The sequence below is a fragment of the Helianthus annuus genome, chromosome 13 (assembly GCF_002127325.2).
Source record: "Helianthus annuus cultivar XRQ/B chromosome 13, HanXRQr2.0-SUNRISE, whole genome shotgun sequence".
Taxonomy (NCBI): domain Eukaryota; kingdom Viridiplantae; phylum Streptophyta; class Magnoliopsida; order Asterales; family Asteraceae; genus Helianthus; species Helianthus annuus.
This window is the reverse complement of record NC_035445.2, coordinates 79,089,559-79,110,420: the sequence shown is the minus strand read 5'-3', so window position 1 is coordinate 79,110,420 and position 20,862 is coordinate 79,089,559. Positions and strand designations below refer to the sequence as shown.

The following is a 20,862-nucleotide window of genomic DNA, read 5'->3' as shown; positions in this document are numbered from 1 at the left end:
TTCTTGCACTTGATGATCTTAAGTATGACTCACTCCTCGAGTGACGTTCGTAGAGAGTGATTTAGTCAAGCGAGGATTAGCGTATAACAGGGCTATGCAAGAACTATGGTATTCATTTTAGCACAACAAGATAAGATGCGAAGAATATACCAAAACGCGGTTATCATCAATCTGCTCCATCTAATTGTTTTAGAACCATGAGTAAAGTAGCAAATCCGATGATGAGGATGTAGCTGGTCGCAAACAAGAAGTATAAATGGAAATAAAGTGATGTACCAGTCGGTGGAAGCGTTACTTTGAGGGTGTTGGCGCAAGAAGAATTATCTATGAAGGTGATAGTTGGCTAAGTCTGTAGCATCTCGGCTAAATCAGAGCGTTCTCTACAGTCGTCGAGCTGCTCGTATGCGAATAAGAATAGATTCACTAAGATCCATGTAAGTAATTGAGTATGCAATTAGTCGAACATGTATGCAACCAAGTTTGAAGGTTTGAACTAAGACGGGTGTACTGGGGACATCACATATGTCGCCAAGAGGTTTCATTACAAAGGCGTGTAAAGGCGTTCAAAATGGTATGGTGATGATAACAATACATCACCATTTTCAGAGTTCAATATTGAAATGATGGAACTGTTCTTATGGAAATCCGTTTGCAGAGTTAGATATGCTAGGATGAAAACCAGGTTAGACTAACGATAAGTCACAAGGCAGTATAATGGGGTCAAAGGGAATTTTATAGTTAAGTGCAAGGAGTAAAGTGTTAGCGTACGAGGGATTCTTCATATTACGCTGATATGTTGATATCGAAGAGCTTACATCAAGATGACAGGTTCTGATGAGGATCTTAGTTTCACTAAGTCTCTTACATGAGTAAAAAGAAAATAAAGAGGGATTCCAGTGATAATAGCTCAATGTGCCCGAGAACATCTCCAATCTGATAGTTGCGCATGTCAACTAACTACTAGGTTTAATGATACAAGTTAACCGCTGAGTGGTTTACGAGAACTTCTACGGATAGTATTCGTTTTAGATAAGGAATTCACAAGCTAGGACAATTTATCCACTCATAGAGTTTCACAAGAATTCGCATACATCCACAAGAATGGTGAAAAGAGTAAGAATCATGATTGAGTAGAGGTCAATCATCGCTATGACTCCTATAGATTGTTGAATCCCCAATTATGCCGGATAATGAGTCAGGACCCCTTTCACACTTGCTAAGTCTCACTGGAACTCACATGCACCCCACATTATTATTATGTGTGCACCCACAATAATAATATGATTTGCATGCTCGTCTCAGTTCCTCCTAACTCATGTCAAATGGTTCCTCAGATCCCGGTGTCAAACAAAGGTTACCAATATGACAAAGATCACAGAAATCTAAAGACTTTGACATACTAACGATGCATCATAATGTAGACAAATAATTACATGTAATCAATCATACTATAGTGCTGAGTGTGTAGCCATATGCAATGTCATAAGTAGGTGTACGCTAGGCACGTAATGCATAAGGTAAATGAAAAACGAACCTTGCAGTCTGGAGCTGAGTGTCATGGTCGATTTCGGTACTGTTCGGTTATAGTCTGGTTTTATGAAAACGTTTTAAAACCAAGTTCACTATAACCAATGGCTCTGATACCAAACTGTCACGCCCCCAAATTATCACATAGGGAGTGTCCCTGTTAGGCGTGTGACATACCAATAACGAGCCACCAATTACATTGAACCCATACAAGTTATAAATAAAATCCCATTGTTAATAAAAACATCCTCAACAAGTTCAAACGAAATCAATAAGTTCAGCGGAAGCAAATAGTAAACGAAGTTAAACTGTTTCAAAATCAAAGTATAATATCAAGAAATCAGTCACATAAATCCTTCCCGTCGACCCATGACCACTCCAGCTACTCCAAACAGCAAGTTCCCAAATCCAAAATACCTAACGACCTGCGAGCATGCAACAAGTGTATCAGACAACGCTGGTGAGTTCATAGTTTTACGAAAACGTTAGTTACCAAGTGTTTAGTTAATCCATTGCAGTTAATTCCGAAAGTAATGTTGAAAACAATGTTAATAATACCCCAATACAAGACGGCTTCTGATTATTTTGCCCTTTCTCCAATGCTCCTATCAAAGCATTGGTCATGACTAGGTCATTAGTTCAACACCCGTCCTCCCAGGAACGGGGTGAGGTTGCCAAACCTAAGTAGCGCTACTAACTAATACCATGTTACCTTCCAGGTAACCAAACAACACGGAGGGACTTTAATGGTGATAGGAAGAGTATATTATCCAACATCCTCGTTTTTACCCAAAAGACTTATCCCTCCCAAGGATACCCACTGACTGTCCCAACCACCGGGACGCATGCTCAAGAGAGATGAACTCACCTTTGGATTGCTCGGCAAGATTAAAATAGGTGTTCACACTTTGATCAATCCAATCCTAGTATGGTTTCAGTACGAGTCAGTTACTTACACACACAGATCTCACATCTTTATTATGCAAGTATGAACAAGCTTGGCACACATTATCACACGAATTACAGCGGGTATTCAAGTTATTTATTTACACCTTCACATCACAAACCATTTACCATAGTGTCACACATTAACAACTCAATTTCCATTTACATGCACATAGTTGGTTCACGTATACGCTCACATCACAAATTCATGCTACACCCGACACTCGGCAAGTTAACGAGATACATGTAAGCATATTTCTTAATTCATGCTTCAAGTTTATCAAACTGTAATACTACATTCATGTTACATAATAAAACATATGTGTGTGTTTAATAATAGTGTGCGGCCCAACCTTCATACAAACCATTTCACTTGAGCCGATATAAACATTTAACACCTTTAATCCTATTGGGCCGATTTGTTAGCCAATAGTTTTTATTTGGCCGCCAAATTCTTTATCAAGGTTACCTATACTGCCACTTAATTATGACATGCACATGGTTGAACACATAGTGCTACTGACACATCTAACTCATTTAATTCACCTAGTAGTTGATGTATCCTATGGCCGCCATTTTTATTACCATCTCCACTTGTTTGATACATCTAAGATTATATCCCATATTGTTATCACTTTACACAACTGACACTAATAAATACCCATGGAACCAATGATCATACCATGTTATTGTTGACTTTTATTATATCTTAAATCTATACACAATGGCCGACAATCTCACCCCTAAACCTAACACCATTGGACCACATCTTAGCAACAAATCATAAGCAGATTAAATAAAAATTGTCGGCAATTATTGCTCTGATTATTCTTTATAAACAGTCATCATAATCATGCTCCAATAACCGAACACATTAAAACAATTATCACAAATTAAAACAATTATCTTAATCATGATCCAATAAACAGAATTTACATAAGCATGGATTACTAACACACATACATCAAGTACAAACATAATGACATCATCCTAGAACACTTGAATCTTGATGATTTCATGGTTAGAAACCAAGATTTGAAAGATAGAAAGGTGTAGGAGTCTGTATAGATCAAGAAAGTACAAGATTTAGGATGAAATCTTACCAGAATCGGAAGGAATCTGAGAAAAAGGATGAGAGCACGAGCTGGCCGGTCAGAGCTTTCCAAAAGTAGAAAGTGTGACAATGACAAAGGTATTTATAGGCTTCCAAAAGAGGAAACGGCTGGCCGATCGGCCAGGCATCCCGATCGGACAGCCTGTCCGATCGGACAGTCAGTCCGATCGGATGGGCTGTTCGATCGGCTGAGAGCCTGATCGTTCAGCTGCCTGTTTCGAGCGTTCGGCGCGATGATTTTTGATATTTCGATTTCGATTGAGGACGATGCGTGTACGATAGAGTTTCCTATTCAAATTACTTTTAATCCCAACCACTATATCTAACATACAATCATCTATATCTCAAGCTGTCTTTTCGCCACCAATTATCATAATTTGATTTCGATTGAGTTCGATTGCATTTCGATTGATTCGATTGATTACATCACATAACATAAAGTAAACATGCACAAGTAACACATAAGGCACACACACACGTATAATAACAACCAAAGTTCACGTAATTCGAGTTTCGAGTTCGATGATGATCAGATTAGCTTGATTATCGATTAGTGAACTTTATCGCATTGTTACTTCCTACTATTCAAAGTCGTAACGCGGTTTGCTTTGATAAAATATACTCCACATAATACAATTAACGTAATCACAAACACAAAATCGACTAACTACAGTCAAAGGAGTCAATCTTGACTTTGACTTTGACTTTGACATTCGGTAACACGGGGTGTTACATTGTGATACTTCGGGGTTTTACCCATACGTTCGATGCCCGAACTTAGAATCTTATGATTTAAATTTATGTGAGTTAATCTTTGGATTGATGATTAACATATATTATACAAGTTAACTAATTAAATGACTAAACTAATTAAAAGTTGACATGAGAATATTGAATGACTTTATTGCTTGAACACGTTTACATGAATATGAATGAGTATTGGACAATAATCTGGCTAGTCGCACACCCCTGCCTACAAGCCCAACACAGCCCAACAACCTCCCTTGACGTTGCCCTAGCTAATCGCACAGTATACACCTCAATGGAGATGGGAGTGTGCGACATCTTTTTTAATTAGGTTATATAAAGATAAACGCAGCCGACACTTGGAATGTTTGCAATCATATTCACCAACTGCAATCCCTAGGCACCCTTCTTTCTCTCAAAATCCTCCCTAAAAACAACCTGAAACTTCAACGCCACCGCCGACCAAACATCATCATCCTCAATCGAATCTCTGGTCAAACTTTTTGGGCTCCGACCGAACCACCGGCGACACCTGTGCTCTGATCGTACCTTCGACACATACCACCTCATTCCGAGCAGTCTCCAGCGATCGCTACTCGGAACTCCGAACTCCGTTTCTCTCGCTCAGCTCACACACAGTTCCGACAATAGATTTTCAGGTTAGCGAGATTCCTGGTTCTTAATCTAAGAGTCGAGCTTGATACTCTTGAAACATACATTGCATGAATCTATTTGGATTGAATGTTAATGAATATGTTAAATATGTAAATGAGAAGAATATATGCATGTTAACCTGTTTGAGTCCGTGACACTTGATGCTTAATAGTCGATTATGATAAAGTGATGATGAAGTCCAAATTTGTTTAAATGATAGCTTTGATAAACCTTTGTTAGTGTTTAAGTGGCGACGATGTTGATGATAATAGTGATAAAACAGTGATACTAAAACAATGATGGTGAAACCGGTTAGCTGGTTAAATAATAAGAACGAGGATGTTTGAATAACTTTTCTGTGATGATGCATGTTCAATGATTCATGTTGATGCTTTTAATTGCTGGGTTTTCTTGAAAATGTACACCCATGCATGCTTAGGGTACAACCTGGTCATGCACAGTTGATGGGTAGGGTTGTATGAATAATCTGACTATGCATGCTACAATATGGAATTGATGATGTGAATTGATCTAGACATTAAACCAAGGATTTTAAGACTGTTGATTGGGTATGAAGTTTGATCTGATTGAGCATTGATTGTTAGTGATTAGACCTTGCTGGATGTAAAAAAAAAAAAACGTTGGATAGCTAAACATAGAAAAGGATGGTATGTAATTAGTGAGATTGGGTAGGTATAGAAGTTGTTTAAATGGTAAACTTGGAGTTATGACACCGGGTAACAAACCTCGCACATCCTTTTGGCCGGGTGAGGTTACTGGATCGATGAGGTTGGGCCACAAGCCCAACTACTCACACAAATGTGATCGGGCCGCACACTTCAATGGTCCAAGTGACACTAATGGGCTGCACATTAATAATAGAATAACTTATGTGGCTGCACATTAATACTGGGCCACGTATAGACTGGGTAGCACAACATTGTTTGGGTTGCATTCTTTGATGTAAAGCACACTATTAAATTACATGTTTTCTTGGGTTGGGCCGGGTGATAAAGGGATGCATGAGGCCTGGTGTGACGGCCCAGTTAAACATTTAGGTGAGAAAGGTGATAAACCATAAAGCCGAATGCATACCGTAAGCTTCTCTCATATGAGTTCTCCTATGGTCTAAGTGTCTATTACATATTATGAATTTGGTGTACGTTTTGAACAAGTGTGATGCATGATATTATGTGTGTGTGCTATTTGAGGGATCGGTGTTATGTTCCACGAAACTGACTGTGAATGGTAATCATGTTAGGATTGATTTGAGCAACTTGAACACGAAACTAATCTTACCGAGCAAAACTAAGGTGAGTTCACTACATTCGAGCATGCGTCCCAGTGGTTGGGGACAATCAGTGGGTATTCCAATGGGGGATAAATCTTTGGGTAAAAACGGGTATATTGGTTAATATTCTCACCTATCATCTTTTGTAAGTCCCTCATCGGGTATTAGTTAGTAGCGCTACTTAGGTTTGGCACCCTCACCCCGCGCCTGTTGAGGACGGAGGTGAACTAATGACCCAGTCTGGCCCAGTACTAGATAGGAGTACGTGGGAAGGGCAGTCGTGTATTTCAGGAGCCGTCATTGTTCGGAAATGAGATATTAACAATATTACTTGCATTGGTTATTGAACTGTTTTATATACAACGGGTAACAAACATTTTCTAAAACTGTGAACTCGCCAGCTTTGTCTGATACACGTGTTACATGCTCGCAGGTCCTTAGGTACTTGGAACGCAGGAACTTGCTGGCTGGAGGGCGCGAGTGGTCATGGTTGCATTGTTGAGTTATTTAACCAACACTTATTTACTTTGGTTGTGTGAAACATATACTTTGTGATACGTTAATGCTTCCGCTGAACTTAATGGCTTCGAACAACTTGTGCTTGGATTTTATTACTAATAATTTATGAAACTTTATTTTGACCTTGTGATTCAATGTAATTGGTGGCTCCTAGCTTGTTGTCACACGCCTAACGGGGACACTCCCTAGGTGGTAAATTGGGGGTGTGACAGTTTGGTATCAGAGCCACTGGTTATAGTGAACTTGGTTTTAAGACGTTTTTATAAAACCAAACTATAACCGAACAGTACCGAAATCGACCATGACACTCAGCTCCAGACTGCAAGGTTCGTTTCTCATTTACTATTGCATAGTATATCTAGTGTACACTTCTGTATAACATTACACGTGAATGCACACTTGGCACAACAGCATGAGCCCTTATATTACCAACCCCTGTTATGTGATCTGTTAGTGTGACACTATCCATTGACTATTGTAATTCTTAACCCTGTGATACCTTACATTTGCTGTTTGGATGAGGGGAACCTTTTAGCGCGAGTTAAGAGGCACTGAGATAATCATGCAAATTGCCTTATTATTATGGGTGCACACATAATAATAATGTGGGGTGCATGTGAGTCCCAGTGAGGCTTAACGAGTGTGAGAGGGGTTCCGCTCTGTTAATTGACGTTATGTTAGAACTCAGAAGTCTATAGGAGTCTTAGCAGTGATTGTCTCCTACTCGAACATGATCTTTTCACCCCTTTTCTGAATCCTTACGAATCTCGATGCTATCGAATATCACCTGATCACACATCTGAACGCCTAGCGAACTGTGTAGAATGTTAGGTGCTAGTACGAACGTCCCTGAGTTTGATGGCTGAGCGTCAAATGATTGGACTGTACTTTCCTCACTTACCTTTGTTTGTTGGAACTTAGCGTGTTGACGCCTTAGATCCTGAAGTGTGATCACTTCTGCAACACTCTCGCGACATACAGTGTATTACTCAGTCAACTTGCAAGAACGATGGATAAGAGAGTAAGCGTAGTACCTTACCGACTTCAGCATTTGAACGACCCTAGTTACCGGCAACGAACAACAGCAATTGGGCTCCAATCAAATCCTTAACCCCAGCCAGCGACTCATGGGAGTCGACTCTTACGAACCAATCGGGACAAAATCGTTGACGATTGACTGTGGAGCGGACCGTACAACCGCCCGCACCATGAGTAGTGCCTTAGGACGTGGCACAGAACGTGAAAAGATGGACCTTGGTGAAAGGACGCAGGACCACTGTTACAGGCAACAATATTAGAGGCAACAGTCGCGGCAACATCAAGGTACTCGTGATCATTGCCTACAGTATGGAAACGAAGGTGACCTCGACAAGGATTGACTATGTTAAGTCAAGATGACGTCAACCAAGGGAACGACGGCAGTACTAGAAATTCTCGTGACGAAAACAACACTGGAAATGAAGCTCATGGAAGGACATTTAGTATTGGCATAGGCTATACCAAGCGTAACAGCAACACGATGGCTTGGATGGGTAGCTATTCGCTTTGTCTCTGTTCTGTTTAACTCTGATACTCCTTGAAACCGAACCTGTGGTAGAGTCGGCAGATGCAAGTCAATGGAAGCCTTATATGTTCGCTGGGATGCAATCTTCACCTTGGGGGACAGGTGTTCGACATCGACCTTCCTTTTACTACCCTGATGGTTACAATGCAGTTGTTAATGTGGATTGGTTATTCAGAAATCGCACAGATATACCTAGTGAGGAGAAAATTTTGTGTGGAGAATCGTTATTTTTTTTTTCTAAAGCAACAGAGTGGTGCAAAGGTTAGCGCCATATTAGCTATGAAGACCCAGAAGTGTCTACGGAGGGATCACCCCGCTACGTTAGCAACCGTTACTGATGATGAGGCTAAGGAAAAGAGGATCGAGGATCCACAAATCGTTCGTGATTCCCCTCGATGTGCTACCCGAGGAGCTTACAGATTTACTCCCACCACTGTTAGGCATAATCTCAATTTGACCTCACGATAGGGGCAGCCTTGATTACTCGTGCTGCATACCGTCTTGCACCAGGAGGGTTGCAAGGACTATCCACAGGAACTGTTGGACAGGAGTTTTATTGGACATTGTTTTTGTTCGCTTTGGGGAGCCCCAGCTATATTCGGGAAGATAAAGCCTTTTCATATGTGTATTGACTATTGAGAACTCGTCAAGGTGACAATCCAGAACCGTTTGTCTCGACCATGTATTGACAATCTGTTGACCAGTTGCAAGGGTCAAGCTCCTATTCGAAGATTGATTAACGAACGAACTAGATGGAAGTCCAAGGGAAGGATGTTCCTAAACGGTATTTTGAACACAATGCAGCCATTTTCAGGAGACACAGGAAGAATTATTCCATGACCTTTTGGGATAAACAACGCACCAGCAGCTTATTGGATCACATGAATCGACCATATTTATGGATGACGTTCTGGATCATTTCCAGGAGAAAGGAACACCATGGGCGGCATTTGCATCTTATCTTAGAGCGAAGCCTCGTTAGGAGTAACTTCTGGATTCAAGGGGTACATACCCTTTTGGTCACGTAGTCAACGAAGATGGAATACACGTGGATCTCGCAAATATCCATTCTGTTAGAAACTGATCGACACCAAAGATCCTTTTTGGGGGTACAGGAAACCCTTGGTTTCGCACGATGTAATCGCAGATTCATCGCATGATTTTCAAAGATTGTGCAGCTCTCACTTTTTTTTACACAAAAGTATGGTGTGTATCCGTGGGAAATAAAACAAGGGAACGTTTTTCAGCTTTTGAAACCCAACCCTGCAACACAGTGAGCATCGCTTCTATCCGAGGGTACCGATGATCTGGCGGTATACCAAGATGGTTTGAATCAGAGTCCCAGTTACACATCAATGCAGCACGAGAAGGAGATGGCCCACGTGGTGGGCTTACAGGAAGAACTGCGCGAGTTACGACCTACGGTGGAAGCCATGGTCTTTAGATTTAAGTTGGAGGCATTACTTGGACGGTACCAAATGCACTACTTAGACCGATCACAAGGGCCTCCCGTATACCCTTGCTTCGAAGGAGCTAAACATGTAACGACATCGCTGGATGGAGCTAATGGGTGAATACGACCGTGGAACCTGGACATGCATGAGCTTTGCAGCTTGCTATCAACACTGACATACCTGGACAGACTCGCCTTGCCCAAACTAAAGAACTGAAGGAAGAGAGTCCTCAAGATTAACCCATGCGGGGCATGGGGAAGCAACCTTTGGCAGGTCCGACGATATTTGCTACCTCGTGGAACGAATATTGACCTCACTATACAACAACATTAGGGAACTGGTGCAGGAGAAGCACACGGATCTCGATGTCCTATTCATCTAAGTTTTGATAGGATGTATTAAACCCTGAAGACCATGTACGGATGATCGGGCCTGAAGGCCCGCATAGCCACGCCTGGGAACGATGTGTGACATGTGGGAAAGTCAGGGTGGGATTTTAGCACCCGGAAACACATATATGGAAATGAGAATAGACTGCCATGGGTTTTGCCACCGGTCTACTTACAACTCAAAACAGAAACTTTATCACCTGGGTGATCATTGATGGACTCAAGTTACCACCATACTTTCATGCAATCAAGAAAACTGACGAGTCTTCACAGTTGTGAATGTTCCTCTGAGAGAGGCGGCTTTTAGGTACGAGGTGCCAACTCCTGTTACCTTAGAATTTGATCTATGCATGATTTATATCGGGCAATACACAACACCATTGGCTCACGTCAGGACCAGAGCATTGCATATCACCGTTGGGCAAATGATCAGCGAAAACGAACTCTCCTGACACTCGAAGACATGCTACGAGCATGTGTGTGACTGGCTGTGGTGCAAAATGGAAGGACTTTTACCTATGGTTGAGTATTACTGCGGCAGTTATCATCTTGGTAACCAGACAGCTTTGTTGAGGCTTTACCTAGACAATAATGTCAACCTTCTTCTTAGACTGAGATTTGGACGGGTACTCGAAACTCGTAGAAAGGTTGTTTGGATCGGGGGTCGATTGGCGGTAACACGTGACTATCGGAAAACTGATAAACTTGAGAAAACCTGCAAGATCGTTGTAGGCGATTGCATCGTGTAGAAAGTCTCGCCTTGGGAAGGTGTGGTTCGTTTTGGTTAACAGGGCAAGCTTAACCTAATCTGCGTTATGTTGGACCTTTTGAAATCACTGAGAGAATCGGCAAAGTGGCGTACAGACTGAATCTGCCCGAAGAGCTCGATGGTGTTCACAACGTATCCCATGTGTCAAATCTGAATAAGTGTCTGTCAGAGGAGACCTTCAAAGTTCCTTTCAAGAAACTCACTATCGACAACCAACTGCGTTTCATCGAGGAACCGGTGGGAATTATGGACCGGGAAATCAAGACTCTTAAACGAACCAAGATACCTATTGTTCGGGTTTGTTGGAACTCACGTCGTGGCCTAGAGATACCTGGGAACGGGAAGACTAGATGATACGCAAGTATCCCCAACTATTCGCAAACAAAACTCCCAGCACTAAGGCTACAGCGGAATTTCGGGACGGAATTCCAAACTAACGGGGGAATGATGTGACACCCCGCGATAACATCGTAACACACTAGCTTGTCAGTGACTGCATTCTAACTTTCGGGACGAAAGTTCTTGAAACATGGGGATAATGTGATACTTCGGGGTTTTACCCATACGTTCGATGCCCGAACTTAGAATCTTATGATTTAAATTTATGTGAGTTAATCTTTGGATTGATGATTAACATATATTATACAAGTTAACTAATTAAATGACTAAACTAATTAAAAGTTGACATGAGAATATTGAATGACTTTATTGCTTGAACACGTTTACATGAATATGAATGAGTATTGGACAATAATCTGGCTAGTCGCACACCCCTGCCTACAAGCCCAACACAGCCCAACAACCTCCCTTGACGTTGCCCTAGCTAATCGCACAGTATACACCTCAATGGAGATGGGAGTGTGCGACATCTTTTTTAATTAGGTTATATAAAGATAAACGCAGCCGACACTTGGAATGTTTGCAATCATATTCACCAACTGCAATCCCTAGGCACCCTTCTTTCTCTCAAAATCCTCCCTAAAAACAACCTGAAACTTCAACGCCACCGCCGACCAAACATCATCATCCTCAATCGAATCTCTGGTCAAACTTTTTGGGCTCCGACCGAACCACCGGCGACACCTGTGCTCTGATCGTACCTTCGACACATACCACCTCATTCCGAGCAGTCTCCAGCGATCGCTACTCGGAACTCCGAACTCCGTTTCTCTCGCTCAGCTCACACACAGTTCCGACAATAGATTTTCAGGTTAGCGAGATTCCTGGTTCTTAATCTAAGAGTCGAGCTTGATACTCTTGAAACATACATTGCATGAATCTATTTGGATTGAATGTTAATGAATATGTTAAATATGTAAATGAGAAGAATATATGCATGTTAACCTGTTTGAGTCCGTGACACTTGATGCTTAATAGTCGATTATGATAAAGTGATGATGAAGTCCAAATTTGTTTAAATGATAGCTTTGATAAACCTTTGTTAGTGTTTAAGTGGCGACGATGTTGATGATAATAGTGATAAAACAGTGATACTAAAACAATGATGGTGAAACCGGTTAGCTGGTTAAATAATAAGAACGAGGATGTTTGAATAACTTTTCTGTGATGATGCATGTTCAATGATTCATGTTGATGCTTTTAATTGCTGGGTTTTCTTGAAAATGTACACCCATGCATGCTTAGGGTACAACCTGGTCATGCACAGTTGATGGGTAGGGTTGTATGAATAATCTGACTGTGCATGCTACAATATGGAATTGATGATGTGAATTGATCTAGACATTAAACCAAGGATTTTAAGACTGTTGATTGGGTATGAAGTTTGATCTGATTGAGCATTGATTGTTAGTGATTAGACCTTGCTGGATGTAAAAAAAAAAAACGTTGGATAGCTAAACATAGAAAAGGATGGTATGTAATTAGTGAGATTGGGTAGGTATAGAAGTTGTTTAAATGGTAAACTTGGAGTTATGACACCGGGTAACAAACCTCGCACATCCTTTTGGCCGGGTGAGGTTACTGGATCGATGAGGTTGGGCCACAAGCCCAACTACTCACACAAATGTGATCGGGCCGCACACTTCAATGGTCCAAGTGACACTAATGGGCTGCACATTAATAATAGAATAACTTATGTGGCTGCACATTAATACTGGGCCACGTATAGACTGGGTAGCACAACATTGTTTGGGTTGCATTCTTTGATGTAAAGCACACTATTAAATTACATGTTTTCTTGGGTTGGGCCGGGTGATAAAGGGATGCATGAGGCCTGGTGTGACGGCCCAGTTAAACATTTAGGTGAGAAAGGTGATAAACCATAAAGCCGAATGCATACCGTAAGCTTCTCTCATATGAGTTCTCCTATGGTCTAAGTGTCTATTACATATTATGAATTTGGTGTACGTTTTGAACAAGTGTGATGCATGATATTATGTGTGTGTGCTATTTGAGGGATCGGTGTTATGTTCCACGAAACTGACTGTGAATGGTAATCATGTTAGGATTGATTTGAGCAACTTGAACACGAAACTAATCTTACCGAGCAAAACTAAGGTGAGTTCACTACATTCGAGCATGCGTCCCAGTGGTTGGGGACAATCAGTGGGTATTCCAATGGGGGATAAATCTTTGGGTAAAAACGGGTATATTGGTTAATATTCTCACCTATCATCTTTTGTAAGTCCCTCATCGGGTATTAGTTAGTAGCGCTACTTAGGTTTGGCACCCTCACCCCGCGCCTGTTGAGGACGGAGGTGAACTAATGACCCAGTCTGGCCCAGTACTAGATAGGAGTACGTGGGAAGGGCAGTCGTGTATTTCAGGAGCCGTCATTGTTCGGAAATGAGATATTAACAATATTACTTGCATTGGTTATTGAACTGTTTTATATACAACGGGTAACAAACGTTTTCTAAAACTGTGAACTCGCCAGCTTTGTCTGATACACGTGTTACATGCTCGCAGGTCCTTAGGTACTTGGAACGCAGGAACTTGCTGGCTGGAGGGCGCGAGTGGTCATGGTTGCATTGTTGAGTTATTTAACCAACACTTATTTACTTTGGTTGTGTGAAACATATACTTTGTGATACGTTAATGCTTCCGCTGAACTTAATGGCTTCGAACAACTTGTGCTTGGATTTTATTACTAATAATTTATGAAACTTTATTTTGACCTTGTGATTCAATGTAATTGGTGGCTCCTAGCTTGTTGTCACACGCCTAACGGGGACACTCCCTAGGTGGTAAATTGGGGGTGTGACATACATCCTAATTGTACCCTTGTGACGTGTTTGCGTTCATGTGTAACTTTCATTCAAAAACAAAGTTTTGTGATAATGTACAAGCAATCGAAGTATGAATGTAGTCATCAAAACTACTTTAAGGTTTCATTTTTTATAATTTTGTTTTCCTTTTACAACCTTTAAAATATGATGTTTTATAATTAAAATTCATTTTTAGATGCTTATTTTTATCTCAATGAGATTTTTATAATTAAAATTCAGAAATTTTCATTTTGCATGCTTATTTTTTTTATCTCAATGTGAATTTTTTTACGCAAGGTGAATACTACTGTACACATCAAAATTGATACTTAGAAATTTTAACATCTCTATAACACCACACAGATTTTGTATACTAGTTGATATAAGATTCAGATGCTAACAGTTTCTTCTATAATATGCATAAACACTACTTTTTAAGAACCTATTAGTCCCTAAGAAAGGTAAATGGGTCTTATTTTTTTAAATTATACTAACTTTTTATTTGATTATAAAATACTAAATTGATGGTATCTAAATTTTTTATTATATATAAATATAACACTCTAAAATTTCCGTTTGTTTTTTAGCCAACCAGGTTATCACACGTGGCGCATTTACATTTTTTCGTCGAGAAACTAATAAAATATATTGTTTTATAAAATTTCGAATATACAATTGCGACTTGTTTATTTTTTTCAATGTTCGGACGTAAATTTATTAAAAACCAAGTTGTCCTGATAATATACAAGTAACTGAAGCACAAAAGTACAAGTTGTCAAAGTTCCTTCAAGGTCTTACTTTTATACTTTTTTTTTCTCCTGTTAGTGTATATTTGTGTGTTCGTTACTGTGCGAATTGGCTAAATAGAGTTTGTGTTATATATGTATATGTTAGATTGTGAATGTAAGAGTGTTGTGTTTGTTATATGACGTACGTTGTGTGATGCACAACGTAACGTATGAGTCACACGTTAAGTATTGCCTAACGCATCTATCACGCGTAGAAGCTTCCAACGTAAGAGTCTTAGATAATATATATAATAAACATGCGATAGATAAGGTTTACTTTGTGGTACATAGGTACTCCACTTAACGTTAACTTTTTATTTTAAACAAAAGTTAAATGATACATGTGAGTATCATGTTTTTAAATTATATTAGCTTTTTAATTGGAAACTTTTTTATTTTAAACAAAAGTTAAATATACATGTGAGTATCATGTTTTTAAATTATATTAACTTTTTAATTTAAAGTCCATGTTGTTTTTGAATTACACTAACTTTTTATTTTGGATCCTCATCTTGATTTTAAATATGGAGCAGATCTATTAAGGGCTCTAGGGTGTGCGAGATATTCATAAACCTTTTTGGTGAATTGCATATATATTTGAACTAGGTTATCACCCGCGAACTTCGCGGGTAGGAAAATTTACTTTATATTAATCAAACTATGTCAGAAAGTTGTTTTATAATTGTTTTGAATTGAAAGTTGTAGTCATTAGGGTTGCGAACAAACTTGTTTTTTAATTGTTTTGAATTGAAAGTTGTAGTCGTTAGGCTTGCGAGTAAGGTTAGAAACTTTGGGCAAGAACCGGAGGCAGAAATTTGCCTCACTGAATGACCCACGACAAAAAAAAAAAACTTTTATTTATTATAACAGATTATTAGAACTTTATTAATATTTTGTCCGTTCTTTATTATAACACTTAACATGTACAAAAAAAAAAAAAAAAAAAAAAACTATAATGAAGTCTCCAAGCCTTTAACACCACCATTGTCACCAACCTTTGAAACACACAAACACAATATCTTTTGATATGCACAATCACATTGGTTGAGTACCACACATATAGGCCAAACAGGTTGAAAGTTGACTGTAGTTCAATCCAAATTTCAAATGCATAGTTTTCAAATGTATTTATTATTGTTATAATATTATTTACGTAACTATATTTGACCTATTAATTATTATTTACAAAACATACTAAAAGTGGTTTTTGAAACTTTAAAAGTTAAACATATGAGGTAAAATCTTACTTCATAATAATAGATTGTCAATTTGTAAACAAAATTATTAACTCAAAATTATAAAATAAATCTATCTATGGAGTATGCATTGGTAAACATACACGACATTCTCAAAATTACAGAGACAAATTTCAATAGTTTGTTTGATTTGCAAAATATTTTATAAATTGATATTAACAAACGGGAAAAAATAAAGATAAAATATAAATTATTAATGTTTAGTTTATTAACAAATTCGAAACCTTAAATTTTTACCTACTTTGATTTTAAAAATATAAGAAAGTACTCACGGTTACGTTATTGATGGTTTTAAATTCAATTTGTTTGTTTTTAAAAATAAATTAATTTGGAAATTCAAATTGTTTGTGTAAAAAAATATTCATGTATTGATCAAATAAAACGTTGTATCCAAATGACTTGTTTTTGTATAATAAAATATAAATGATATTAGTTTGTATTGATACAAAAATTTCCATGATCACAACATCAAACGGAATTTGATCCATTATACCGAAACACCTAGTAAAATGGAAACGTATAATAAAACATAAATGATATTAGTTTGTATTGATACATGAAAAAGAGATTGTGTATTACTTAAAAATTTTGCAAAGTACCTGGTTGAAGAAACTAAAGAATAGATTGAAAGTTGATATGTAATGGAGATGTATGTTGTAATTTATATAAAATGATATTATAAATGGAATGTTCTTTTATGATGAGAAATTTAATAAGATACATTTTTAAATCCTGGACTTAATAAGATACCTTTTTAGGTTTTAACAGCACCAAAATGAACAGATTTGACAACATGGGCTTCAAGATCTTGACTAAGCATGTACGAACACATGTCCTTCGCATAATCATCCCAAAGAGTTAAATCAACCTCAACATCTCTAAAAAAAGAATATAGGCAATTAATTTCAGATTAACAAAATTAGGTAATATTTATAAAATATAAAGAAAAAAAATGTAAAATGTATTACTCGAGATCTTGAAGCTTAAGATTGAGGCGTTTTCAAATTAACATGAGATTTAACACTTACCTGCATAACCCAACTTTGATCAAAACAAAACCTCATTTTCAAATAGAAAACTGTGACAATAAAAATAAGGATTTTTTTATTAGTACTCAACAAATGATGGTTAAATAATTAACTAAAAGTGTAATACCATAGAACAAAACAAATATTATATTTATTTTGATAAAAAATAAAATATCTACATCAAAATTATTTGTCATTCTATTGTAGTTTCCATTTTACTTAAAAATGATTGTCAATTAATAAAGAAACAAATTTATCTAAAATTAATTTGGATATGTTATTGCATTATAAATGGAAATATTAATTTACAAAACTTTGGAAATTACGAATAGACAAAATCGACCAAATAATTTAACATAAATAAATTATCATTGTTTTGTTAATTATTATAAATATTTATAAGTCTCCTAAAATAAATAATAAGTTAATAAAAATATAAGATATACATCTAGAAATAAGTCAACATACAAATTCAAACATCAACTTATTTGGTAATTTGACTGTTATGTTTTATCGTGTGTAAGATATACTATTCAATTGTTATATTTTTTAATAAAAATATATAAAACTAACATTCGTATTGAAAAAAATTATATATTCGTATTAAAATAATATATGTAGAGGTTCGGATGTTTGCGTTGGATACTTGGATATTAAAAAAGTAATATGATTGGTTGTGCAAAGCTAATAATAAAATTGGAAAAAAGAGTAGTACCAAAATTATGTTCTAAATTAAAACAAAAATTAACTTGTAAACTTTCTTACAAAAGAGGGCATGTTTAAGTACTAATTGTCCAAACAGAAAACATAACTGACATCCAACTTGGGCCATACGAAGATCAAGTAGAAACTATGCAAACAACTGTAAACCCACCATCAACTAATAACTACCAGTTTACACGAAAACATATACAAAACCAACTAACAACCACAAATGCAAACAGTCGCGGACGGCCTCTTTTCTTTGTCGTCTTGTGTACAAATTTGGTCAAAATCAAAAGCTGCGAAGACTTGACATATTTAAAGAAAAGAGCTGCGCCATGTGTATTTGATTTGATTTCAAAAAGGCCGACCACTTGGAAAAACCATACCTGTAACCATCTCCATTCTTTTCCGCTATCGTCTTCATGTTTGTTACCTCACATCTAATGTTTTGGATTGAAACATCACGGTGGTTGTGAAAAGAAAGAGACAACTCATCGGAAATAGCAGACGATAAACGCTGAAAGTCACAAAACAAAAAATTGTCAAAGTAATCTAAAACATATGCTTATTACTTGAATAAAATATATAAATTTTAATAATATGAAAACACATACCATTCTGTTCTCGACGACTTTGGTGAACTCAATGATTGAAATTGTTTTCGACCTTTTCAATGTACAACGTTTACGGCTAACAGATGTGGTTTCAGCAGCCATAAACTTATCAACAACCACAGATTCATTTTTGTTTCTAAACTTTGAACGTGTACGATGAACAATAAGAGACTCATCGGACACCAACATAACTGCTTTACATTTCTGAGTGGCCTAAAAAGTTCAAATAAAATAATAATTAGTTCTTTTTTAAGAAATAAAATTAAAAGTAAAAAAGTTATATATGATACCATACCGTCCTCTTTATCGGCAAAACAATTTGACCAACATCAACTTTATATTTCGGAATGGTCTAAAACAGGTAAATAAATACATAAGTAACTAACATAATTCGAACAAAATATCGAATCAGAAATACTCACATCAGAAACAACTATGGAGGACAGACTCGGTTCAGAAATAAAAATATTTGTTTTTCGTGTAGGATCAACCTATAAAACAAAAGAGTATAAAAATTATTAATATAGAATGAATTAATACATTGAATTATATAATACTTAAGTAATCAGATATACATGGGAGTTATTCTTCGGTATCAAAAATTTGTCCAGGTCCATCTCAAAGTTGCTTTTGTCCTGAAAAAAGGTAAACGTATAAATAAAAAAAATGTAAAGTAATCAACTTAAATTCATAAAAATATAATTAAGTAACTGAACCAAAACCTTTAAACTTATATTTTCATCAACAGCAACATTTGTTTTCCCCTTCGGATCATCGTAAGAAACATAAAACATTAACGGTTTAAAATGAAAAAATATAGGTAAAACAATTCAGTTAATTACAAACTCCTATAAATTAACACAAACTTTTAAACTTTGATTTTTATCACAAACAACACTTGCTTTGCATATCGGATCGGTTTTTTTTATCTCAATCATCTTTGAACTACATATAAGGGAAAAGTGTTTAACAATATAATAAGAATAATAATTAAATTTAATAAAATACGAAAAAAAAAAACAATGTCAAAAAATTACCTTCTTCTTAAGGTCTTCCATTTCAAGTAGAGATGAGAAAAAGTTATCAAACTTCGAATCATCAATATCCTACACAATTAACAATAAACAAATGTATAAATACAAAAAAAAATATTTATGATAAGTTTTAATAAATTAGATTAAAATATAGGGGTTTACATTGAACACAGACTCAAAACTTGCCAACTGAAATTTGTCGTCTTCACATTCCACAACAACACTTTCTTGAAAGTCAGTTTCGGCAGTACCACACTTCTCCTTATGTTCGGACTACAAAAAAAGATAAAAAATAACAATGTGTGAAATTCAAGATCTACTTGTAAGCTCGCATTAATAACTAAATAATAGTATAGATGTATAATTCTAACCGCAATAACCAAATCATCACCATCATCACCATAGATGGAGTCATCCAAAACAACTAACTCAACCTTGTTGTTCTGAATTTGAGTACTGGTTTGATGATTAAAGACTGAAAGCTCGAAAATTTTATTTCCAACCATTGAAAAGACAAAGATAGATCGGCTGTCTAAGGCAAGATCGTTTACCATCTTAGAACATCCATGAGTAAAAACACAGTTGTCAGTTAATCCGTCCATCTTAACGTTCCAAAATCTATCTCCTAAATAAAGAGTTGATTGACCACCTTTGAAATTTTTCCCATAAAATTGCCTCCAAAATTCATCAGCCATGACCTGCATAGGCGGTGATAATTAAAAATTAATTTAAAAACCAATATATAGAAAGAAAACATTATTCATCATACTGATTGTATAATATACTACTTACAATAACGTCTTTGTCAGGTGTGATTTTGGATATAAAGCAGTATTGATGAACAAATGATTTAAAAACCATTAGAAAGAATGATGATTGTCCAAATGACTGAAACATAAGATAGTTATTTTTTCTTATACAACTATCCCGAACAACTTTGGTGAAGCCATCAGCAAGAACATGGCCAACATCAGTTTTTTTCAGTCTTACAAACCATAACTTGTTGCCATCAACAATCTTAACTGAATCTTTGTAAGGTGGTTGGTCTCCCCAAATCATTGAAGCAAAGTCATTAGGTATTTGCTATGAGTTTAAAAAAAATAAAAAAAAGACAAACATCAGTTTACTAAAAATATGATTAGTATTTAGAATACCAATAACCGTACCAAAAATATCTGGTCATCTTCCTGAATAAGCTTTAAAAATGAAAGACTGTTGTTCATTGGATCCATATCTG

At 36.9% G+C, this 20,862-nt stretch overlaps 1 long non-coding RNA gene across 1 annotated transcript; it reads right to left on the bottom strand.

The window, feature by feature from the left end:
- Nucleotides 1-18,889: 18,889 nt before the first annotated feature.
- On the bottom strand, nt 18,890-19,853 carry LOC110901104. The gene is made up of 5 exons (XR_004877271.1): nt 19,788-19,853; nt 19,629-19,697; nt 19,167-19,226; nt 19,014-19,082; nt 18,890-18,943 (listed from the first exon to the last, which is right to left on the bottom strand). It is a non-coding gene; the product is annotated as an uncharacterized LOC110901104 (long non-coding RNA).
- Nucleotides 19,854-20,862: the final 1,009 nt, after the last annotated feature.